This window comes from Papaver somniferum, unplaced genomic scaffold (assembly GCF_003573695.1).
Source record: "Papaver somniferum cultivar HN1 unplaced genomic scaffold, ASM357369v1 unplaced-scaffold_118, whole genome shotgun sequence".
NCBI lineage: Eukaryota > Viridiplantae > Streptophyta > Magnoliopsida > Ranunculales > Papaveraceae > Papaver > Papaver somniferum.
The window spans coordinates 15166123-15193195 of record NW_020620825.1 but is presented as its reverse complement, the minus strand read 5'-3'; the positions used below and the strand labels follow the sequence as shown (position 1 = coordinate 15193195).

General features: G+C 33.6%; 2 long non-coding RNA genes across 2 annotated transcripts; one reads left to right on the top strand and one right to left on the bottom strand.

Annotated features, from left to right (window-relative positions):
- Positions 1–7990: 7990 nt before the first annotated feature.
- LOC113330613 lies at positions 7991–16336 on the bottom strand. The gene is made up of 3 exons (XR_003350355.1): positions 14852–16336; positions 8679–8918; positions 7991–8011 (listed from the first exon to the last, which is right to left on the bottom strand). It is a non-coding gene; the product is annotated as an uncharacterized LOC113330613 (long non-coding RNA).
- Positions 16337–19298: 2962 nt separating this feature from the next.
- Positions 19299–20300, top strand: LOC113330447. The gene is made up of 2 exons (XR_003350298.1): positions 19299–19411; positions 20097–20300. It is a non-coding gene; the product is annotated as an uncharacterized LOC113330447 (long non-coding RNA).
- The last annotated feature ends 6773 nt before the right edge of the window (positions 20301–27073 follow it).

The following is a 27073-nucleotide window of genomic DNA, read 5'->3' as shown; positions in this document are numbered from 1 at the left end:
TACTTAGAAGTGACGAAGATTTCGATTAATGTTGAAGATTAGGCATGTGGAATAGGAGCTACAAAATTTTATTTATTTATTTTTGTATTTCATATGTATTGATAGTTTTGTCACTAAAATTGATAAATGGGGAGATTGTTAGAGCATTGCTCGGTCGAACTCGCATGTGTTTCTATCTCAAGCATGTTTGTCAATGTTAGTGATCAAAACCATAAGTCTTGATTTCTAGTCTACTATAACTAACTCTCGGACTAGGATATAAAGTATAGTTGAGCTCAAGAACTCCATGGCGATCATCATATAAGACGAATAACTACTCAAGGAACTGGTGGAACTTCATCGACTAAAAGATATATGGAGACTTGAACTTATCTATCACTCAAAAGTCTATCTACTCTATCTCCTATCTTGAGACAAAAGTCGTTTTGCTATATATACTTTGATTATACACATTTGCTATTTCGAACCGAGTTTATCTCGCCTATCTATTTCTCGAAATATGTATTGGTAATCTTTTGCTTTGGCCAAGTTCATCTTTACCTAGTGACGAAAGTCATGTTATGTTTCAATCACTTTGAAAATGGATTTGACGAAAAATGGTTTGTGAAAAACAACTATATAACGTCCTCTAAGAATGTTTCAATGATTGAAATGAGAGTTTAGATTATATAACCAATGTTGGATATAAGCAGTGTGAGGAAACACATATATGTATAAGTCTTTATTCCTTGAACCAAAGTTTGCGAACTTTGTTGATCAAGAGAACCAGAACAAGAGCTGTGAACTCAGTCCGCGAACTGGCGGAAGTTCTCGACCCGAGAATATCTGCTGGAGTTTGAGAACTCCTTCCGGGAACTTAAGTCCGCGAACCCAGTCCGCGAACTTGAGTTGGTTATATCTAAAAACGATTTTCTTTGTGAACTTATATTTATATAAACTAAGGAATGCAAGTTTCAAAACGTTTATATAAAGTTCATGAATCAATTCAAGTGAATCAAATCGTTTTTGCCTCGATTGTGTCTTGTGTAGTTACATAATATTTCCTTGTAATTGAACAACTCTCTAACTAGTTCATTTGATTCATTTGAACTAGTTATGGTGAAGAAGAATATGGTTGATATGAAAGTGCTCATATGGCTAACCATTTGGTTAACTAATGTTGAACCAACAAATGTACATGTTTGGGTACGGTTACACAAACCTAAAATCGTGCATTTCAAGTGTGTGTAACAAGCTAAGTTTTCTATCTAACGGTTGGAAGATATTAGCTTGAATCTAATCAGGTTTTCATCTAATGGTGAATATTGAATGCTTTGTTACCAAGCTAACATTGATTGCAAACCCTGATTTGAAAAACTATATAAGGGAGAACTCTAGCAACTGGGAAACCTAATCCTCACACCTCCTTTGTGATACTAGTCGATTCTCAAGTTTAATGACTTAAAGACTTCATTGGGATTGTGAAGCCATACCGATACTACTTTCTCGTAGTTGTGTGATCTGATCTTGCATATTCTATCGTATTGAGTAAGATCGCAACGATTGGATTGAGATTCATATCTCCGACAGGAAAGATATAAAAGTAGTTACAGAAATCTTCGTCTCATCTTTTGTGATTCCACAATATCTTCTTTCACCGCGTCGATTAAGATTATTGTGAGGTGATTGATAATACTAGGTTGTTCTTCGGGAATATAAGTCCAGGTTATCAATTGGTTCCTGTTCACCTTGATTTATCAAAAGACGGAATAAAAACTCTTGGGTATTTCTGTGGGAGACAGATTTATTCAATCCTATAGACTTTTCTGTGTGAGACAAATTTGTTTATCAAGTCTTCGACTTTGGGTCGTAGCAACTCTTAGTTGTGGGTGAGATCAGCTAAGGGAATCAAGTGCGTAGTATCTTGCTGGGACCAGAGACGTAGGAGCGTAGCTGTACCTTGGATCAGTGTGAGATTGATTTGGGTTCAACTACAGTCCAGACCGAAGTTAGTTTATAGTAGGCTAGTGTCTGTAGCGGCTTAATATAATGTGTGTTCAATCTGGACTAGGTCCCGGGGTTTTTCTGCATTTGCGGTTTCCTCATTAACAAAATTCTGGTGTCTGTGTTATTATTATATTGTTTATCTTTATAATTGAAATGTCACAGGTTATGCGTTAGAATCAATCAATAGGAAATCCGACCTTTGGTTGTTGATTGAAATTGATTGATACTTGAACATTGTTCTTTGGTACCGTTCAAGTGATTTCTCTTGTATTCAATTACACTCGCAGATTTTCCTGAGTAAGAATTGAATCAAGAAAGAGAGATATAACTCTTTGATATACTTTATTAAGAATGAGTCTAGTTGATTCTCTTGAAAGTATATTGGAGTTAGTCCATACAGATTGATAATCGAAATATTGGGTGTGGTTGTTGTACCCCCTCTTTTTCAACCTTGATTGCAACCCATTTCGAACATACTTTGGAAAACAGATAGCAGTGAAATTCTCTAACAATATAAAACGTGACGAAACAAGATGAATATAGTAAAATAATAAATGAAGTGTATAGAGGCGACGTAATCCTCTTTCCTAAAAAACACTTCCCGTCAATTAATGGTTTAAAATGACGAATCTAGAAGTAAGTTTAGCCAAGATACAACTATAATAATTGATGTTAACTTTGCACAGGAATAACACCAATCAACCGAATGTTTGAGGCAGCACCAAAATCTCTATGAAGACTTTCAAATGCAGAATTTACTTTTGTACAAATGACTGAATTTTTTGTTTATATTTTTTTATATTTATTGAAGAACAATGGTTTCTATAACATTCCAAGAATCGCGACGGTTGAGAAAACCGGTATTAATTCATGTTATCTCAAGCTTGTTGTCAATGTTAGTAGATCAAAACTATATCTTGATTTCTAGTCTACTAATTCAAGTCTCGGACTAGGTATAGAAGTTGGTAGTTGAGTATCAGACATCACCCTCGAAGACTGAACATAGACGAAGACATTTGGAGAACTTCATCAACAAGGTATGTGAATACCGAACCATTCTATATGCGTACCCACAAGATTTACCATTCTATCTATTTGAGACTAGGTTGTATGACTTCCAGTAGATTTGTTGCAAATAAGAAATTTCGAGTCAAACTTGTCCTGTTAAACATCTCGAAAGATGATTCAAGCATTAGATGTTCAAATTTCCTTAATAATATTAGTTCGAAACAATTTATTGTTCAATAACTAATTTTTGTGCATCATTTAAAATTGTCCAAGCAATGATTTTTTATTATTTGGGAATGTTTTAAACATCAAAATAGATAAATTCAGAATATCAGTTAGTTCGACTCAAGATAAGTTGGCGAACCATCTCGCAAACCATAGGTATCTGAGTTTCTGGAATATAGGAAGGTTGGAGAACTAGTTCGCAAACTGAAAGTTCAGAACGAGACAGTTCACGAATCGCAGTGATCTGAATTTTTATGTATTGGTGAAAAAGGCTAACAGTTGGTGAACCTGGTTCATAATGAACCGTTGTCATCTGAGTTCTCGAGGCACAGTAAGGTTGGTGAACCCGGTTCATAGACCGCTGCACCCTGGTTCGTGAACACTACCTACACGGTTCACGGAAATTTTCACCAACCGTCCCGGTAAAATTTAGCAGATGCTCAAAGACTTATATTTTAAATACGTTTAACATTGTTATAACTCTCATAAACACATCTAACACATCATTGATCACTAAAACACTTGTGTATGCGGATCATGATTAAATTCCATCAAATTTCTTATAGTTAATAAGGCATATATGCCAGAAAGGTCATTATACATGTTCCGTAACCGAACCACTGTGTATATTCTTCTATGTAAATTCAAGACAACTTCTTACATGCACTTCATCTAAACAGAGAAAGTGTTTGCTTGAATCTCAAATTATCTTAGCTTGAATTCTAAGCAACCCTTAGTCATGAAAATCTATAATAGAGATGCTCTTTCAACTGGGAAATCAATTTTTGACACTTCTATGTCCTAGTTGATAGCTAGAGTCGTCCTCGATTGACCTAGGTTTCCTCTGAGAAACATAATTAGGTTACGACTTAAATACTTCACTTGGGGATTCTTGAAGGCATGCCAGACTATCTTTACCTTGATAGTTTGTGAATCCCGATCTTGTTTTTTTTCTATTATCGAGGTTTTCATAATCTCTTTCAGGTAAGATAGATGTAAAAATCACAAAGTTCTCTTTGTCTCAGACATATCTGAAAATTATTCTTAATTGATTAGTTTACGATTGTTCTTGAGAGGTGGTTAATAATCCAGGCTTCTCAGCTAACTGAGTGTAAGTGTTCTGGATTTGTGAGGTTTGATAGTTTTGTATATTGCAAACATATTTCCAAGTCTTGATAGTTAATCTAAATGGAAATCAAATAGGCTTACATGTTAGAGGAAGATTGGTACCAAAAGTCTTCACTTAGGTTGAAGCAAATCTTATCATGTAAAGGATGTCAGCTGAGGGAATCAATTTCGTAGAGCCTTGCGAGGTTCAAGAGACGTAAGGAGCGTGGTTGTAACTCAACCGCTTGGAGGGTAGATTCGGTCTCAACTACATTCCATTACGAAGTCTGATAGTAGGCTAGTGTATGTACCAGCTTAATACAGTTTGGTGTTCAAATCTAGACGAGGTCCCGAGGTTTTTCTGCTATTGCGGTTCCTCGTTAACAAAACTTCTGGTGTCTTGTGTTTTTCCTTTTTCGCATTACATTGTTTATTTTTATAATAAAATTTACACAATAACGCATTCAATCTTAGTATATACGTCCATATAATTAAGATCAACTACGAGACTCGTTTCTTGTAGAATTCGTATGTTGAAAGATAGATAACAAGTTTCTTACCTGAAAAATTCGGATCTGAATATTTGGATACGACTATATTGATCTTGGATATGTATTTATGGGATAGTCTAAGTACTCTTCTTAACAATCAGGTTCACAGACTTCATTGTATAGACTTTCTGATTTAGAAGAGATGGGGATATAAACTCTATATACATATTATCAAGGATCATTAAGTTGGTCTACTTGCAACTGTATTAGGTTTTGTCCATATAGGTTGCCGAACGAAAAAGTTGGTGGTGTACAACAAAATCAATATTTATTCACCTCTCGGAATGGATTTGGGGCGCCATCCAAACCCATATGTTTTACAGTATGTTGGGTTTTATCTCTTCTACTAGAGAGGTTTATCTCGGCTTTAATAGTCGTTCTTGGTTACTATGGGTTTTAAGATCACTTGAGAGGCTTTCCAACGACGTGATTTTTATTATTTTTGTATCCGGCAATGGAATCTTCATCTGGAGACGAAATTCTCATCAGAATCTTTATCACTGGTATTCTTGACGAAATAATCTTCATTACAACTTTTAAGAGATTTGAGCAAATAAATCCAATTTTTGGGGCATTTCTTTGTATAGAAGAAAAACAATCAAAATTGTTGGAATTTAATTCTGAGAAAGATCATTATTCCACCTATTTGATCGATTCTTATTCATGCTTATATTCGTCATGTTCCATTAATCCTTCTCTTTTTCTTTTCGTATTTCTCGGTGTTGTACTTTATGGCATGTCCTTGTTTATTTGTACTTTGTACTTTCCCTTTTTAAATCCAATGTGACCTTGGCATTAATGAAAATCTTCTTTTGAAGGAAAAAGATTAATATATTAAAATAAACTTCAATAGTGAACATACACAGTATATGAAATTATTATCGAACGAAAGACTTCTAACTGAAAATGACTTGATTAGCTAGACTGCTAAAGCATTACCAAAAATATCCAAGTTAGAACACCATAACATAATGGTCAGATTAATCTATATGATTTCTTATCTACATATGGATCTAACTCGAAAATAATCATTGTCCAACAGATAACAAAGGAAAGATTTGTGAAATCTCTCAATCTTCCCCTTACACTTATTCTGACGTCAAGCTTAGAAATATTGCTGGAAAGAATTATAAATCACCCGTTTGACTTTAAAGGCCCTTAAAAACAGTTCCAAGTCATCCTGGTAAATCCTATTGCGGGAAAACAAATATTTTATGCTTGTTTTCTCAAAACCGCAGAAGTTGCAACGGGATAGAGTTATAACTCGCAGCCAATAACAGAAAAGTAACCTACAAGGAATAAATTTTGAAGATTAACCAGTCATTCGAATATTATGGGGTAAAATTTTCATTTATTTGAGACGTCTTTTAATCTCTAATGTAGTTCTTTCGAAATGTATCGAACACCAATGTGAAAATTGTGAAAATGTCCAATTTTCACTAATTCGTTTGGGGATCTATCCCATGACGGAAAAAATTAAGGGATCTATCCCAGAGAGAGAAAAAAACTGTTAAATACATTATATTCCGCATGTGTGTGCTTATACATGCAATAGATTTACTTTTCTACCCTTAGCATTAAGATGAGCAGTTGTTTCAGCCACGAAGAACAACCAATGAAGTACTGGTGTTGCTGGTGGTACTGCGAATGCGGTATACAGAGATGCGAGCTGCTGGAGTTCGATTAACATCAACCAGTTCGCCTCCTTCAGAAATACGCCCATCTAATTGATTCTCTCTTCATCTGATTTTTCTCTTATGCAGAATTATTCTGGGTTATTTCAAAAAAAAAACTGGTGGTTGTTTTATGGTTTGTTAATGAAGATACTGGAGTTACGAGTGGAGCTATGATCTTTATAATAGAAGATCTAAAAATAAATTATACCCAAGTTGAAGTTCTTGCAGGAATTCTCAATTTGTATGCATTTGTGGGTTCTATGTTAGCTAGTAGAACTTCAGATTGAATTGGTCGGCATTATACGATTGTTGTTGCTTCTTTTATCTTCTTGGTTGTTGCGATTCTAATGGGATGCACACTCACCTATGTAATTGTAGCGCCCCCCAAGCTAGCAGATGACTAATCCAAGATATTAGCTAAATAAAGAGGCACTACGAATATAATTCAAATACTTAAACATTCAATTAAGAAATCTGCTACAAAACTTATCCCAAAACTAACCCCGCTCAGAATATATATACATGAACTTCTCTTAAATGATACATATACAATAGTCAATTGGTTTACAGATACAATAAACAACATAATAAACATAGCAGAAGTTAACTAATTAACGGAGTCAACACTTGTTGCTTTCGCTGCGCAACTCTGACATGTCTCTGAAAACTGAAAGTGGGAATAATTAACATTTAACTTCTAAGTAATCATAAACAAGATTAAGAAGAACAATAATGTTCTTCCCAGACATTAGATAGTGACCAAGTCACTGAGATACACAAACACGAATATGGACAAGCTCTTTCTTCAAACAATGTATACTATGGTTGTGCAATTCCGAACTCGCAAATCCACACCTAATCGTAAATATGGATGTCGACAATTCCGAACTCGCAAACTGTCAACCGATATAAGCATAAAAGCTGAAGTCATGTAGATATAAATGTGAAAGATCATATCCTCATAGAAGTAAACAAACATGTATATGGACAAACTCCTTCTTCAAACAATGTACACTATGGTTGTGCAATTCCGAACTCGCAAATCCACACCTAATCATAAATATGGATGTCGACAATTCCGAACTCGCAAACTGTCGACCAATATATCATAAAATCTCTAGGTATAAATGTGAAGGAGCGTATCCTATATACCACACGTGGAAATTCTTATTTCCCATAACAATTCATATTGACCACAACACATTACAGGTCCTTTCCAAACCATGGAAAGAATAAAAGAAACAACAATACTTTCGGAATTCAAAATAAAACAATGCAAGGAAGACACAAGCAGATAATGCATGAATTTGTTAAACATAAAATTTTGTAAAGGAAAACAATAATGGTTACCAAAGAGTCAAATGCATTCCCATCTATTTTGATGACAAGCCACGCCTACCTCGAGATCCACGATCCACTGGTTCTTCCTTTGAATTGATCGTTGTTAATATAGACTAACTGTTAATCACACAAGAAGTCTAAGAATCTAGCCAAAAGGTTCACACAAGAATCATACAAGTCTTTCTAACGATTCAAGGCCCATTTAAGGTTCTACATATTTTATTTATCTATCTTCAGCATAGCTAAGGTTTACTAATTGAATTGGGTTGGTTCTATAGTCCATTAGATAGGTCTTATAAGTATCTACAACTTTATAGAAGAAACCGAAAGCTAATTCCGACCATAAGAGGTCCAAATCATCGAACTAGTAAAACTAACCCTAAGCCCAAATTCACTAAACTCGGCCCAATAATTTAAATCCCAATCCAACAGTGTCAACTAACAATCAATGACAGTCAAAGGTTCAATTAACGGTAAACGTACAGTCAAGGTCAAGTCCTGGTCCAATGGTTAAGTCTAAATCGGTCAACTGAGTCAACTCGGGGTCAACTGATTCAACTCAGGTCAAGACAGGGTTAACTCAACTCAGTCAGAAGAACCGAGTCAGCTAAGAAAATTAAGTCAGCTAAACACTTTTCTAACTGGGATGACTAATAGGCAGACTTCTATTGCAGACAACCTTAAACTCTGTTTCTTACACTCCCGGCCTCTTGTTTAACAATTCAACTTCAATTCAAATACAATACAACATTGAATTTCATTTACAAACAACAACTCTGCTTACCTGCAATTGCAGTAGCAAGCCTCCACTGGAGCTATTAGCCATTCCCTACAACCATCATTACTAACTACACACATCAGGTCTGGATTAGCTCCATTATATTCCTACTACTAAGTTCAGCTTACTTCTTGAGCAACCAAACATTCCCAACTGTAAAACTAACTTAACTTTCCAATCAACCATTCCCTGCAATTCAACTTCCTTAACATCTCCAAGACCCTGTACCTATCAAACCAACATCACCTGCAACTCCATCTCAGCACCAGCAACACCTATACTTCACATTCTTGCAATTCCAGTTCAACAATAACAACTACACATATATCACCACCATTCTTCAATACAAAATTGAGATTACAAAACCACCACTAATACATATCTCCTCCCCTATAACATCAACATCATCACCACCACAAATAAACTCATCTCAGCAATATCTTAATTCCATGAAACAACATCATCTAAACCATTATAACATACAACCCCAACTTCCGGAAACAATCTAAACATTCATTTACAACATTCATATTCATATCTTCCCTGCAAACCTCAGTTGAGACTAAACACAGTACCATCCTTCAACAACAACACCGCCATCTTCCTAAACCTTATCCTAAATCAGTAACTCATATTCCACCAGTTCTAGAGGTTCAATTACTGCATCTACAGCTCAGTTCAACAACAATCTAGCTCAACCTTCAATTTCATTTATACAAACCCATATCTTGCACATACTACCGGCACCAGTGGTCGTATCATAATCCTTGTACAATTACTACCAAGCAACTTCAGTTAAGATCATGCATCAATTCCACTAAACACCATTATTCTCAATTTCGCCACTTCATCAACACATAAGAATTACATAACTGATCTACTCCCTTACCAGTTATATGAAGGTCAGCCCCAAACTTCCTGAGTTTATAATAACCAACCCAAGAGTTGTTTCCAAATCAATTCTCGTCAACACCACTCAAGACATCTCAACACAATCCATATTCATTACCATTCACATATACTTAATCTAAGAATATGAACAACTTTACTAAATTGATTTAGGAAGACAATTACCTTTGAATTGGTTCGGAAATCCACATCAAGAACACCAGTAATCCCTTCAGTTCGTCTCAGGTGATATCCATTAAAACTTGGAATGCATCTCCTATTGCTAACCAGTTCAGCTTCAATCAAAAACAGGAACCGTAATTCCCAAATATGCTAAGAACCCTAATTTCTGATTCTACTGATTCTTCCACCATATCCCCTATTTCATGACAGACCCATCTATAATGAGTCACTTGCGACTCTGATTTCATCTTCCAATCATTCTTTGAGTTCTTCTTACAAACCCTAATTATCAATTTCTCGAATCAAATGCATCTATGTAAATCCAATCTTCCAATCAGCTTCAGAACAACCCCACAACTTCCATCAAACACTAATTGAGAACAAACCCATCTTCAATTTCATCTTAATCATCACCAATTCGAAATCCCAATTCATAATCACAGAACACCCTAACTTAGTTCACTGAATCATCTTTTCCTCTTCATCAACAAAAACCTCGACTCCTCTATAATATATACATCTTCATCAGTCGATTCTTATCAATCAAATCTCACTAACAACTCACAAATCTATCACAGTAATACGAGCGTGAAGAACAGAGGAAGGGAGGAAGAAGAAAAAGAAAGAAGAAGAAAGAGAAAGAAGAATAGAACAGAAAGATAAGAAGAAGAAGTGATTTTCTTCGATTTGGTTTTGTTAGATAATACCAACGGATGACACGCTCAGCTGAACAGGGGCAGCCACCTGGCTAACTGCAAAAAGACTAATTTGCCCTTCAAACAAAATCAATGATATCTTCTTTGTCCGATATCCGATTGACAAGTTCGAGTAGTCCATTCTGCGTAACTTTTCGAGATTTATCCAACGGTACTAGTTTCGTATCAAGATCGTTGTTAGATTAATTCCCATTAATTAATGTTCGTGTTAAACTAATCGAGTAATTAGCGGCTAAATCGTCTCTTGACTAGTCTAATAACGTTGACGAGCTTGAGGGTCCTTACATTCTCCCCACCTTATATCATTTTCGTCCTCGAAAATCAAATCATTCTTCTGGTCTTCAAAAAAAAACTCCCCACCTTATAGAAATAATACCATCTCTTGTCTAAGCGCAAAATAACATGAAACAAATCATAAACCTATATGGCTCTCTACAACTAAAATTTGTAGCTCTAGGTTCAATTACACTGATTTAAATTCTATCAAATAGGGAAGTCTAAGTTTCTTAACTAATTTCTATTTTATAAGATATTTGTCTATCACTTTAAGGAAGAATCCTACGAATATTTCTAAGTGAAATTATACCCATCGGTTTCTTAAAGATTTATACTAAACTTCTATGATTGGTCATCTCTGAATGCAGTTGCCCTGTCAAGGTTGGCCAGTCCTAACAATGCCTTCCTACGAACAGAGAAAACATAACCTTCACTATTCCCTAATACTGGATTAACTAAGTGCTAACTTATTATGACTAACTAATTTCTAAATTCTATTGTAACTGATTTAACTTAAAAGTTTTACTTCATAGATGATATAAATAGTTCGCATCACCTTAAGAAATTTAATCATCAAAATTTATTTATCAATATTATTATTTTATTTTACCTTTACATATTATTTTCAATGTATCTATTTGTTCATTCCATTATGTGACTTGATATAAGTAAATAGCCGCTAACAATTCTTCGTAGTTTTTTGGTATTAATATTTTATTATTATTACTTCATCTAATTCTTATTTCTTAGACCAATAAAAATTAATTAAAGTTAATCATAACAACAAGTTAAATTTATTATAACTAGATTTGATTTGATCCAACTTTATTTTCTTAAATTTTTATATTATTGCTAAGTGATCCTTAAGTTGTACTATTAATAAAACAATGCATTTTGTTGTTACTATCTTACAATTATTATCCAAATGATATTTGCAATAATTCTAAACTTTATAGTAATTAATATTATATATTATTATTTGCTTATCTCATCAAAATTATTGTCTTACCTATATTATCATCTTCATTATTCTTAAGTTAATAGTCCAGTTGGTACTCTAAGCCTTAATCTTCTAAATATAATTCTACATTCACGTAAAGATTATTATAATAGATTTTATTCATTCAGATTGAATCCATATACTATCTTATTGAATTTTTGGCGCTGATAATTTAATATGATCTAAATTTGAGTCTGCGTAAAATTATAATATATCCTAATAGTTTTTAGATTCTGCTATTAGTGTAAAGTATCCTATTAACATACGAATTTATTTTCTTTTAGTTCAATATTACACTATGTATACGAATGTTATTATTACTTCTTCATATATTTTTGTTTCCTTTCAAAATTTTATTTGATCATTCGTTAGATTAAAGATAATTTCGGTACAAGATTTCTAACAAGTGTCTTTTTATTTTATACATTTTAAGTATTATCTTAACCATCTAATTCAAATACAAAACAACTATTCCTAATTTGTCATTAGTTTAATTTACATAATTTAATCATAGATACACGTTATTAATATTTCATAGCTATTTAATCATAATTATTGTTTTTATCATTATATATCCTTATTAAAATTTTAATTAAATTAAGTTTAATATGATACTAATTGATAAATGCTAACATAATTTATTAAATTATTATTACTTTTATTATCTGTAATTACTATTATAATATTTTTATTATTAACATTGATGATCGAACTGATATTCTAACTACTCTTTCAATTATTATCGATTCCTAAAAATATTATTAACATGTATGTGATTATAAATTATTGACCCTACGTATAAGTCAAGGTGCTTAACAAGTTTATATGTGACTTCCAAGATTTATAAATAATACTAATCTCACTATTTTTTTTTATTTTTTTTTATTTTTTTCATATTAGATTGTCTACGTGTTCATACTTTTTAGATTAATTATTCTCAAATCCTCATCAGCTAAATTTATTGATGTACCCTACAATTTTTACTTCATTACAAATAAACAAATCAATCAATCAAATAATTATTTTAATTATTGGTAGCTTTTAGTTATTAAGATTTATCTCACAACCCAACCCAGTTCTAAACTAATTTATTCACTAACTAGCACTGGCTATTTCTATCTTTTCCCATGTAAGATCTAATAGTGAGCTCTGATACCAATATTGTACCGCCCCCCAAGCTAGCAGCTGACTAATCCAAGAGATTAACTAAATAAAGAGGCACTACGAATCTAATTCAAATACTTAAACATTCAATTAAGAAATCTGCTACAAAACTTATCCCAAAACTAACCCCGCTCAGAGTATATATACATGAACTTCTCTCAAATGATACATATACAATAGTCAATTGGTTTACAGATACAATAAACAACATAATAAACATAGCAGAAGTTAACTAATTAACGGAGTCAATACTTGTGGCTTTCGCTGCGCAACTCTGATCTGTCTCTGAAAACTAAAAGTGGGAATAATTAACAGTTAACTTTTAAGTAATCATAAACAAGATTAAGAAGAACAATAATGTTCTTCCCAGACATTAAATAGTGACCAAGTCACTGAGATACACAAACACGAATATGGACAAGCTCTTTCTTCAAACAATGTATACTATGGTTGTGCAATTCCGAACTCGCAAATCCACACCTAATCGTAAATATGGATGTCGACAATTCCGAACTCGCAAACTGTCAACCGATATAAGCCTAAAAGCTGAATTCATGTAGATATAAATGTGAAAGCATATCCTCACAGAAGTAAACAAACATGTATATGGACAAACTCCTTCTTCAAACAATGTATATTATGGTTGTGCAATTCCGAACTCGGAAATCCACACCTAATCGTAAATATGGATGTCGACAATTCCGAACTCGCGAACTGTCGACCAATATATCATAAAAGCTCTAGGTATCAATGTGAAGGAGCGTATCCTATATACCACACGTGGAAATTCTTATTTCCCATAACAATTCATATTGACCACAACACATTACAGGTCCTTTCCAAACCATGGAAAGATTAAAAGAAACAACAATACTTTCGGAATTCAAAATAAAACAATGCAAGGAAGACACAAGCAGATAATGCATGAATTTGTTAAACATAAACTTTTGTAAAGGAAAACAATAATGGTTACCAAATAGTCAAATGTATTCCCACCTATTTTGATGACAAGCCACGCCTACCTCGAGATCCTTGATCCACTGGTTCGTCCTTTGAATTGATCGTTGTTAATATAGACTAACTGTTAATCACACAAGAAGTCTAAGAATCTAGCCAAAAGGTTCACACAAGAATCATACAAGTCTTTCTAATGATTCTAGGCCCACTTAAGGTTCTACATCTTTTATTTATCTATCTTCAGCATAGCTAAGGTTTACTAATTGAATTGGGTTGGTTCTATAGTCCATTAGATAGGTCTTATAAGTATCTACAACTTTATAGAAGAAACCGAAAGCTAATTCGGACCATAAGAGGTCCAAATCATCGAACGTAAAACCAACCCTAAGCCCAAATTCACTAAACTCGGCCCAATAATCTAAAGCCCAATCCAACAGTGTCAACTAACAGTCAATGACAGTCAAAGGTTCAATTAACGGTAAACGTCTAGTCAAGGTCAAGTCCTGGTCCAATGGTTAAGTCTAAATCGGTCAACTGAGTCAACTCGGGTCGAGACAGGGTTAACTCAGGTCGTGACAGGGTTAACTCAACTCAGTCAGAAGAACCGAGTCAGCTAAGAAAATTAAGTCAGCTAAACACTTTTCTGACTGGGATGACTAATAGGCAGACTTCTATTGCAGACAACCTTAAACTCTGTTTCTTACACTCCCAGCTTCTTGTTTAACAATTCAACTTCAATTCAAATACAAAACAACATTGAATTTCATTTACAAACAACACCTCTGCTTACCTGCAATTGCAGTAGCAAGCCTCCACTGGAGCTATTTTCCATTCCCTACAACCATCATTACTAACTACACACATCAGGCGTGGATTAGCTCCATTACATTCCTACTACTAAGTTCAGCTTACTTCTTGAGCAACCAAACATGCCCAACTGTAAAACTAACTTAACTTGCCAATTAACCATTCCCTGCAATTCAAACCAACATCACCTGCAACTCCATCTCAGCACCAGCAACACCTCTACTTCACATTCTTGCAATTCCAGTTCAACAATAACAACTACACATATATCACCACCATTCTTCAATACAGAATTGAGATTACAAAACCACCACTAATACATATCTCCTCCCCTGTAACATCAACATCATCACCACCACAAATAAACTCATCTCAGCAATATCTTAATTCCATGAAACAACATCATCTAAACCATTATAACATACAACCCCAATTTCCAGCAACAATCTAAACATTCATTTACAACATTCATATTCATATCTTCCCTGCAAACCTCAGTTGAGACTAAACACAGTACCATCCTTCAACAACAACACCGCCATCTTCCTAAACCTTCTCCTAAATCAATAACTCATATTCCACCAGTTCTAGAAGTTCAATTACTGCATCTACAGCTCAATTCAACAACAATCCAGCTCAACCTTCAATTTCAATTATACAAACCCGTATCTTGCACATACTACCTGCACCAGTGGTCGTATCATAATCCTTGTACAATTACTACCAAGCAACTTCAGTTAAGATCATGCATCAATTCCACTAAACACCGTTATTCTCAATTTCGCCACTTCATCAACACATAATAATTACATAACTGATCTACTCCCTTACCAGTTACATGAAGGTCAGCCCCAAACTTCCTGAGTTTACAATAACCAACCAAGAGTTGTTTCCAAATCAATTCTCGTCAACACCACTCAAGACAGCTCAACACAATCCATATTCATTACCATTCACATATACTTAATCTAAGAAGATGAACAACTTTACTAAATTAATTTAAGAATACCACTACCTTTGAATTGGTTCGGCAATCCACATCAAGAACACCAGTCATCCCTTCAGTTCGTCTCAGCTGATATCCATTAAAACTTGGAATGCATCTCCTATTGCTAACCAGTTCATCTTCAATCAAAAACAGGAACCGTAATTCCCAAATATGCTAAGAACCCTAATTTCTGATTCTACTGATTCTTCCACCATATCCCCTATTTCATGACAGACTCATCTATAATGAGTCACTTGCGACTCTGATTTCATCTTCCAATCATTCTTTGAGTTCTTCTTACAAACCCTAATTATCAATTTCTCGAATCAAATGCATCTCTGTAAATCCAATCTTCAAATCAGCTTCAGAACAACACGACAACTTCCATCAAACACTAATTGAGAACAAACCCATCTTCAATTTCATCTTAATCATCACCAATTCGAAACCCCAATTCATAATCACAGAAAACCCTAACTTAGTTCACTGAATCATCTTTTCCTCTTCATCAGCAACAACCTCGACTCCTCTATAATATATACATCTTCATCAGTCGATTCTTATCAATCAAATCTCACTAACAACTCACAAATCTCTCACAGTAATACGAGCGTGAAGAACAGAGGAAAGAGAGGAAGAAGAGGAAGAAGAAGAGGAAAGAGAAAGAAGAAGAATAGAAAAGAAAAGAAGATAAGATAAGAAGAAGTGATTTTCTTCGATTTGGTTTTGTTAGATAATACCAACGGATGACACGTTCAGCTAAACAGGGGCAGCCACCTGGCTAATTACGAAAAGACTAATTTGCCCTTCAAACAAAATCAATGATATCTTCTTTGTCCGATATCCGATTGACACGTTCGAGTAGTCCATTCTGCGTAGCTTTTCGAGATTTATCTAACGGTACTAGTTACTTATCAAGATCATTGTTAGATTAATTCCCAATAATTAATATTCGTGTTAAACTAATCGAGTAATTAACGGCTAAATCGTCTCTTGACTAGTCTAATAGCGTTGACGAGCTTGAGGGTCCTTACAGTAATTCTAATGACAGGAAGGTGCATTGCGGGTAATGGTGTTGATTTTGCACTTTTAATTGCACCAGTTTATTCAGCTGAGATATCTTCGCCTTTGTATTAGTCTTGGTTTTGATGTCTTTGCCCGAACTTTGAATTAGTCTTGGTTTTTTGTTTGGTTACATTTCAAATTATTTATTTTCACATTTTTCTCTAAAACTTGGATGGAGAATGATGGTTGGAGTCGCCGAAATTCCTTCGCTGGCCTTAATGGCTGGTATTCTCAAAATGCCTGAATCACCAAGGTGGTTGGTGATGCAAGGCAGAGTTGGTGAAGCTAAGAAAGTTTTATTATCAGTATCTAACACTAAAGAAGAAGCTGAATACAGGCTTCAAGACATAAAATTGGCCGCGGGTATTTTGGGGGTTTGAAATGTACTGATTTTGGGGATATTATATGTATATAAGATTGAAGGGTCTGAGATGAGTTTTCGAAAACAAAGATGTTAAGAAGAGAAATGAATCGAGTAGAATTGATTAATAATGTTAGTGGAGAGATAACAACGACTGCCATGGGATTTTGGGGATGAACTTTTCTGAGTGAAATCCCAATGAAGTTTATGAGAGAACTATGAATTTCTTGGCTTCGTTTAGTAAATTATCTTTCACCATTTGTTTCTCTTATGTTTAGATAGGGCTTTGTTTTTTATTGTAAGTGACGGCGTTGCTCGTCTAAATGCTAAGGGTATAAAAGTAAGTCTATTGCATTTGTAAGCTCACACAAGTGGTATATAATATATTTATCAGTTTTTTTCTCTTTCTCTGGAATAGATCCCTTAATTATTTTTTTCCGTCACGGGATAGATCCTCAAACAAATTAGTAAAAATTAGACATATTCTAATTTTCCCAAAACCAATCGGGGTTTATTGGTCCCTCATGGTCCTTATACCGACAAATAAAATGCATACAACGATTATATTTTCTAATCAACTGAAAATAGAACATAATTCTCAAACGACTTTGATCCTCCATCTCTTTTTCAATATATGATGCCCTTTCAAAGAGAGGAAGAGAAAGTTAGCCAAGCGAAGTAAAGACAACATGGGTTGCCTCTTTCGCATTGAAAACTTAGCACTAACCAACAAAAGAAAATAGGAAAATTTTATAAAAGAGATATCACATTATCTTTTAGAAATAAAAAGTTAAACTTCCCTAGTTGGGATTATAAACAATTAACTTAGAAAAAATAATAATTATCTTTAACGGGAGTAATAGTATCTTTTAAGTTTTAACTTAATCAAAAATTGTTCTTATTATATATATGATTTGGAGATGATTGACACTTGTCAAAATCATTAGATATTCTAATCCAAGTTTAGGCCTAACATTTTTTGTTTAATTCTTAATTTCACCATCCTGGTCATTTCATAACAAAAGATCGAATATCGATTGATCCTCTGTATCGCGTTCACGTGGTCTTACCCAATCGAAATGAAACAATCACTTAACCTAAAATTAAAGTTATTCAATTTTTAGCAAGTTTTAGAAACACTAAACCATTATTCATTTGTCCGTTCATTTGTAGGTAGAGAATCGTAGAGATAATTTACATTATGGACGCAATAATGCTTCTTAAACAACGTATTATCATTTTTCTTATAAAAAATTAATCCGTACAAAGAAAAATGATTAATTAATTAGCATTGACAGTTTAATAATAAAGCGTACTGAATTAGGTTTCTTAAAATATTAACAAAATGGTTGCAAAGAGGCTAATTAAAGCCATACGTAGATGCGCGCGGTGAGTCATGGTGTGTACGGATTGTTGGCCATTGGTCTAGACTAAAAATATCTTCAGTGAAAATGTGGTAAGACGTTTTGGTATCACCACCACTCAGCCACTACCTGATCAGGTGTGTTTCTGATGATTCTGGACTCGAAATTCAAACCAATGGGTGAACTACTAATTTACTAGGATAAAGTTCCCATGGTGATTCAATGGCTGAGCTACTAATTTACTAGGATCAAGTTCCCATGGAGATTCATTCGAGTTCAAATTGCAACTTGTTTCTCTCTCTGGTTCTACTCTCGAAGAAGTTGCATGACATCACATTTTAAACTTGAAGTAAATCATGAAAACATCAAGTTGTATGGATTTTAAAAACCCTAGTCTAGTTTAAAATTAGCAAATTAGTTAACCATAAGTAAATTGTTCATATACAAAATTAGTGTGTACGCTTTTTTTACTAAAACTAAAAGTAGGAATTACCTATAGGTACAATTTTAGTGTTCTTAGTTAGTGGCAGGTCCACCCATTAAAGTCCAGTAACCAGAGGTCCATAATTAAAAGAAAAGAGAAAAATGGACCCAATTTTTTATGCCCAGGTCCTGCACACGTGTGGGATGTATTATGCGCATTTTTAAAATTACCAAAACACCCTTATGTATATAAAAGCGGCGTTACTAAATTTTCATTTCATTTTTCTATTTTCATTTCAACTTCTCAGATCCAAATCGGGAGAGCTGCTATAAGAGATTTTTTTTCTTGGGTTTTTATCGACGAACGGGAGATTAGTTATTTCGATTTTGTTTGTTTAACCGAGATTTGGTTAGTTTTAATGTTGTCTTATTTTATTTGAATCTATTTAGATTTTTATTTTTAATGTAATGGAGAAATTCAACTGAGATACGTATTTGAAGTTATTGTTACCTACAGATGAAGACAATCAACAAAGAATCAATCAAGGTATGTGGTTTATATTTGATTCTTAGGTTGATTTTTCAATTCGTCCAAATTTGTGTTTGGAGGTCTTATAGTTAGTTCAGATCTACATAAATAATCATGTTTTATGTACATTTTGTTACTAGATGTGATATTTTAGCTTCATTCGGTTGTTTTTGATATGCTTTTGAGTTTATTTTTGTGTATTAATCATCGGTACGTATGTGATATACTGGTGGATTTTGATGAAACAAGTTCAGATCTAAATAAAGAATCATGTTTTATGTATATTTCATTAGTAGATCTGATATTTTTATGGTTTTTGGTTTGTTTTTCAGTTTTCTTTTGTGTATTAACTATCAGTACGTATATGACGTACTGTTTTCTTTTTGTGTTTACTATGAATCTATAGGTTTTCTCTTATTTTTTTTGGTTTGATCCAGGAGTACATATATGGAATACTTAAATATGTGCTTTGATTTGGTTATATTTTATGGATTCATCATTTCTTGCTATGCAATTGAGTTTTTAGTTTATGAATCAGCAGTACGTATATGTCGTACTGATAAAAACTTCTTTTTATTCTGTTTTATTCATAGTTTTGCCACTTTATTTTGGTTTGATCCATGAGTACGTATGTGAAATACTGAAATAGATGCTAGTTTTGTTGCTATGTTTTAATATTGTTATATTATGGTCACATTTACAGGTTCAATATGTCCAACGGATACATACTCTATGTGTAAGCAGTGCGGCAGATATATACCCAGATTTGCAAGTAGTATAGCAGATATGTACTCAGATTTGTAAGCAGTTTAGCAGATATGTACTCAAATTTGTAAGCAGTATGGCAGATATGTACTCAAATTTGTAAACAGTGTAGCAGATATGTACTCAAATTTGTGGTCTTTTATATGTTTTAATTAAATTTGGACCTCCAGATAAATAAAATCCCGATTTGGTAGAAGTATTTTATTTCACACGTATTTAAACAATAGGGTATATTAGTCATTTTCATGTTTTCAAAGAATTTTGGACCCAAGGATAAGGATAAAATCCGGTTGGACCCTACTATAAATAACCTTATGGGCTTAGGACCAAACAAGAAATTTTCCAAACTAAAACTAGTTATTTCCATCTCTAGAACTACCCGATTAAGAGATTAGCTACCTCTAGAACTATATTATCTAGATGTAAATTTTCATGATTGAATTACATGTGTATAATACGAATTATATTAGTATCTTATCTTAATGAAATGAGAAATAATTAACAAAAAAATGGAAGTCTTAGTTTCATTTACCATTGTACAATTTGTACTCTTTATGTATGAGCATGTTACATTCTTTAGAGACTATTGTAAACTCGTACAACACTAGAATATCATATGGATTATGTGTCAAGGTATATGACTATATGTGTCTATCTTCCAGCCTCTGCATATACATCACATACATGAAGTTTTGCTTAGCTTCTCCATTAGTTATACATCTGTCTATCTAACCACAAATTGATATATACCACAAGCTAGCTAGTATTTATTACCTTTTACATACATATACAAGATATATTAGTCAATGAATCTACTTGACGCGCATTAGTTTCGGCAGCAACGTATTTGTCGCTTTTGAAAAAATGGAACAGGGTGTGATCACCAGCGGTACAAGAATGAGCGCCTAATGCGTTATAAAATGGTATAGAAATCGTGAATTGGTTCCATGTACGAGTTGCTTGGAAGAAAAAGTATTTTCTTTTATATAGAAATCTGATCACGTTAGGCACATCCTCCTTTGTGGTTAGGGATATATCCTTAAAAAAAGATAGATTATTCTTAAACAGTGTGCTTAGTGTTTGTTAATCCAACTTAACTGGTCGATTAGTTTTCTGTTTTTCTTTTCATTGGGTTTTGTTTTTACAATTTATGCTTGAGGAAATTTTGGGTCATTCTGATTAGCCCTCTTCTCAATATTTAGTCTTTTCATAGTTTAATGTATAAAACAAGAACAAAGGAGAAGATTAGTTAATAAATATTTGAAACATGAAAAGCCATGTTATCAGATAATTAACCATGGTTTACAACGACTAATACATAGATTGTTGTCCTAATTGCAATAATTAATAGCCAACTAACAAAGTTATCAAAACCAGGTCAGAAACTTGTTTTTGGGTGTGTAAGTTGAATTCTATGATTTATTCATCGCCCGATTCCCGATCCACCTAGAACGGATTTACCGATCTAGTTCACGATTTGCTAACTTAAAATAACAACCGAATTGTACTCAACGATTCACAAAAGAACGCTTTACCTTGCTCCAAATCGCGTATAAATTAATACTTGGTCGTTTAAAGTTGCATTTTTTTTTTCCATTTACTGCTTAAATTTGGATAATAACATTTGCATATGAAGTAGGACAAAAGATGAAAAATAGTACATGCTACAAAAAAAAAAAAGTCTATAGACTATGGTGTCCACATAATTTGACTGGTATTGCACATTTCTTTTCTTAGAGCTTGAATATAACAACAGGTAAGAAGTCAAATTAGTACATTTCACAAAACAAAACATGATTTAGAGTTTGCTCAATTTGTTTTTTGTTCTTCTTTTTCTTTTTTGTTTTGCTTTTAGTGCTTGATCGGAACAAGGAAAGATATAAAACACAGTACATTCACACATAAAACTGCTTGTTTATTTGTTTTTATTTTGAAATGCTGCTTGTCTATGTCATAGTCTATTTATGTATGATTGTTAGTTTGATTTAGTTCAGGAGATGTTCAAAGTCAAGAAAATGAGAAATATTAACAGCTTTGGAAAAATCTAGTAACTAAAACTTGGAGTGATGATTGTGTTTCCAACATCTTCTCAAAGATATCTCTATAACCCTTATTTGAATGTAATTTTCAAGAATATTACTAATAAAAGAATTGATTAAGTACATCGTGATAAAAGAACTGATTAAGTACACTGCTTAGAGAGTGGGTTTAATTAGTACTGTTAATAACATCACTAAGAATATCTCCAACAGTGGGTGCTAAAAATCCTACGTGGAGTTTTTATTTAGATCCTTGTTTATGGGGTTTTATATATGTGGAGAAAAATAACAATGTTTTGCTCATGTACCATCTCCAATGGTGCAAGTCTTATTTTTAAGATTAGTTTTTTTGGATAAAGAATAAAAGTGATTTCTTTTTTTCTATTGGTTTAGAAAAATTTATTTGGAAATAATAATTAAAAAAGTTGTTAAATTGATGACATGGAGGTCATTCTCAAGGTCTAAATAAGACTTTCTAGACCTTGTTATTTATTTTCACACCCCTATTTTTTCGTTGGACCTACTATTGAAAATGGATTTATGGAAAATGGGGGTGTAAAATCTCATATGTCATAAAAATTAAATAATTTCAGTCTCTATTGGAGATGCTCTAATTGATATAATTAACTTTTAAAATATGAAGGAAAGATTTGATGGGTTGAAAGTTTAGAGAGAGATTCAAACTCCAACCAACTTGTTTGAACCCTAAAAAAGAAAAGGGTGTTCTTTTATATACCCCACAAATACTAATGATACCCCTTTATCTACTTACTCCCACAACTTATCTACCTACCCCATCAGATCATATAATCGTATACCCCTAGAGAAACAGAACCACGAAGACGCATCAATGGCATTTTCTCCTCCACAAGCTAGTATATTATCAGATCTCCAATGGTGTGTACTTCATTACGTTATTAGAAAAATATGGATTTATGGGTTCACAAAACAGATGGTGCCAAAACTAAAGACTCGGTTATGCCTTAATATATTTCACTTTCCCAGATGAGATGATGCGAGATCATAATCAAGATTTAGTCAAACCGATGGAGATCGATGAACAACGATTGACATGTTGCATAGAGAAGTAGGATGATGAAAATTAAGTCTGTAAAGGAACTTAGTGATTTTCAAATTAAACCCTAACTGGGTTTGTGTACAGAAGTACATGGGATATATGATTTTGAAGATTTGAAAAGCAGTTAAAAGAATGACCGCGTGTTAAGTGCAAAGGAGAAAGCTAAGTTATACGTACATATGAAGAATCTGATTGGCTAAAGTTGATATAGGGTTAGGGTTCAAGGCAGTTGATAAGAAGAAAAAGATGAAAGATGGGATTAAGGACTTATATTGTGTCATCTGTATCAAGAAATTGTAGAGGAAAATCATGATGGCATAAATTTAGGAAAAATATTATACTTGAGTATAAAAATCTCGATTATAATTAGTTCAATTTTAAAATCGATTTCAATTTTTTTCTTTTACGGTTTTGGAGAGGGGGTATATGTATCAAAATTTTGAAATTTTTAAACGATTTTCATGTTAATCAAATTACAACTAACATAACTAATAATTGGGGGTACCATTAGTATTTTTAGGGGTATATAAAGGAACGCCCAGAAAAAAAAAGTAACAAACCAATACGTGGAGATCTTTTGTTGCTATATTTAGAAACATTAAACTAAAACCTAAAATACAAAAGTTTAATTTTTTTATTCCATTCGTTGTTTTCTCTTTTCAGTTCAGGTCTTTATGGAGCAGTCTTTTTCTGACACGTGGTGAGTACATGTTTTCTTTCCTCTTTTAGACTCACCCAGCTTGCCTTCAATTCGTCCGCTTCTTTCTCTTTCTGGACCGATTTTATACGCAGAATCTCTTAAAGTCCGCAAGATAATGAAAATTAGGAAATGACAGTAATGGACATGGAGACCCCTGACGAACGTTGTCTTTTAATTAATGACCAATGAATCCCCCGACTTTATAAGCGTTATGGCGCATTGTAAGCACAAGTTTCTGTCTGTACTTTCGAGCCACTACTCCGACGTTCTTGGAACTTGATGTTTCTGTAATTTGGGAGTACTACATGTATATATATAGTGATAGTTTGAAGAATTGTCTGATCGAAAGTACGACATTAAGCAGCTAGTGCATTGTTGGGCATTCTTAGTGACGGGTTTATATATATAGTTAGTCCTTCCAACATTTATTTGTTGGAGTAAAATGTAAAATTTGGATTTCATTGACTATGTGATATAATACACTTACATATAGTTCAAGGAGTTCCGATATGATTGCACTACAATCTGTAGAATTTTCCCTCACATTAATCTTGTTTTCTCCGGATATATACAGGAACCCTTTGCTTGCTAGCTCATTTTTCTCATAATGTGACATAAATCATCTTTCTATTTCACAAGACATACATATAGCTACGTAGCTCTTTTTTACCATTTGAAAATGAGGGATTTGATGCCAGATACGGAACTGATTCTACAGCACCGGCTTGACAGCTCAAATGATTTGGGAGTATTACTTCATTGCTCTTCAATTTTTCTTTTACGAATTCTATATCCAATCAAGAAATCTTATTCATGTAAGAGTAAACCTGTAAATTCCGGCATAGCAAACCTGTAAAAGAAAATTCATGTTTTGCATTTCGGTAATTCATCGTGAATGATCAGTAGGAGAAAAATATGATGTTTATTTTTCTTAATTTTGTATTATTATAGATTCCGGTGTGAGGCGTCAATTCCTTCTTCTACCAACCAGGCAATTATGAACGGTTCGCTCGTTTACAAGCTGAATCAAATCTGAAATTTGTTCTACTTGCTTATTTCTGAGTCAAATCAGAAAATATTTGTATCTCCATTTTCAACGAAATATTATTCACTCTTTAATATTATTATTTTTCACGGTATATTTGACCAAAATAGTACTTGTAAAATCATATTATAATTTTACTGGAATGAAATATTAATTTTAAAATAAAATGTTTTTGAAGGCGATTCTAGATCTGAAAAGACAAGTCAGTCGTTTAATTTTTTGCAGTATTCAAGGACATTTCTTAGGATTCTCGCGTTGTTTACGCGGATCTATAACGCCGTTAAAATCTTTAGTACTATGTCATACCTACTACCTTAAATTATTTTTTTAATTTGAAAAACGAAAAATACTTGGCTAAAAGAGTTAGTAAATGGTTCATGCACGTCTATGGGTGCACACGGTACGGTTCGGCTCGGTTCTTGCCGAGGCCGAGTACCTGTACCCCCAGAGGTCGTTACTGAACTTTTGGACCGGTACCGTGCACCTCGGTTCCGGTACCATTCGGTTCCGGTCCGGGACCGGTACGGGACCGGTACCAGTCGGTACCTTTTCAGCGAAAAAACTGACTGCCTTTTCTTTTACTTGTTTTTTTACCTGTTTTTTCTATATAACAAATTCTCATTCAAAGCAGCAACTAATAAGTAGCAATATTACTAACAAACCAAACAAACAATGTCTTGAAAATATGAAAAAAAAAAAGTAGCAATAGCCACAAACATACACACTAAGTCTTGAAAATGAGAAAATCTGAAAAAAGAACAACTAGCAGTGCAGCTAGTGCTGCAGTAGTCTTGAATTTTGATCTTCTAATCCATGTCAGCAGCACTTGTGGTTTCATAAGTGTTGATAAGACCAAGTAACGCTGCAAAAACAAATAATAGCAGTTAGTAACTATTAGACTATATCTATTGTCTAATATAATATATAGAAACTGATTTTTATGAGCTATGTGCTATATTCCAGGGGAAGGGGAGAGATGTGCAGAATCTATAATACACCACATAGGCCAAACAGAGAGTCACTACCTTGCATCTAAAAGAGGATGATACCACAGTGACGAAAATAAGAAATTGGATCAGAATAATAAATGTTGTAAAGAATAAAAGGAAGGTCTTCATTAGTAAAACATATTGAGGGTCATGCACCAATTTGTTACCCACCTAGCGTTACTTACTTGTTGCAAGAAAAATTGGCATAAGGGCCGCAAGATCCCTTCCATTTAGCTGGTGGAGGACCAAACCCTTTGTCATTAAAGCTCTCAGATACCTGTAATCCCTTCAAATTCAATTTTACTTGATTATCAAAGCATAAAACCATCCTAATATCAAATTTGCAAATCCTCTATTAGTGAAGTACGTACCTGTATCTATTAAGCCCGCAACTAAGTTGCTCTCCAGCTTCGCTTTTCTTTTAACATTTTGAGGAAATCCCAAGAAATCCCATGTTTTTGTTGTATGAAGTTTTCTTTGTTGATTAGGAAACACCGAAACAACACCTCTGGAACCTACACAGAGAAATTAACATTAGGACTCGAAATAAAGACAGAACAATAATCCAGGTATACACAGTACCATACATACTTTCTAGTTGCTTAGCTTCGTCAGGTGATAACTTTGCGGCGAATGAATTAAAGTTGTTGACGTAACTGTGTACGATCGAATCCTTTGCAGCAAGCTCGTCGTTTTATGATCATCATCAAATTAATATTAACATCTTGGATTGCCTGACAAATTAAAAGTGCACGAGGTAATAATTCCAGGGTGATAAGAAAATGCATGCACCTTCCAACAACATCTGGCAGAAGATTGATATGTGAATCAACAATGGAATCCTTAAAAACTGGTGAATCACCCAAGTATACAATATAGAATTTCTGCAAATAATGGAAACATCAATATCAGAATCATATTCTTAATGGATACTGATTACTAAAAGATCTGATTTAACAATAATACATGCAGTAATACCTTCTCTTGTTCATTATCTCCATTGACAGTAACAGAACATGCACATACCATTTGAAGTAGAAGTAAAACACAAACAAGACGACGAT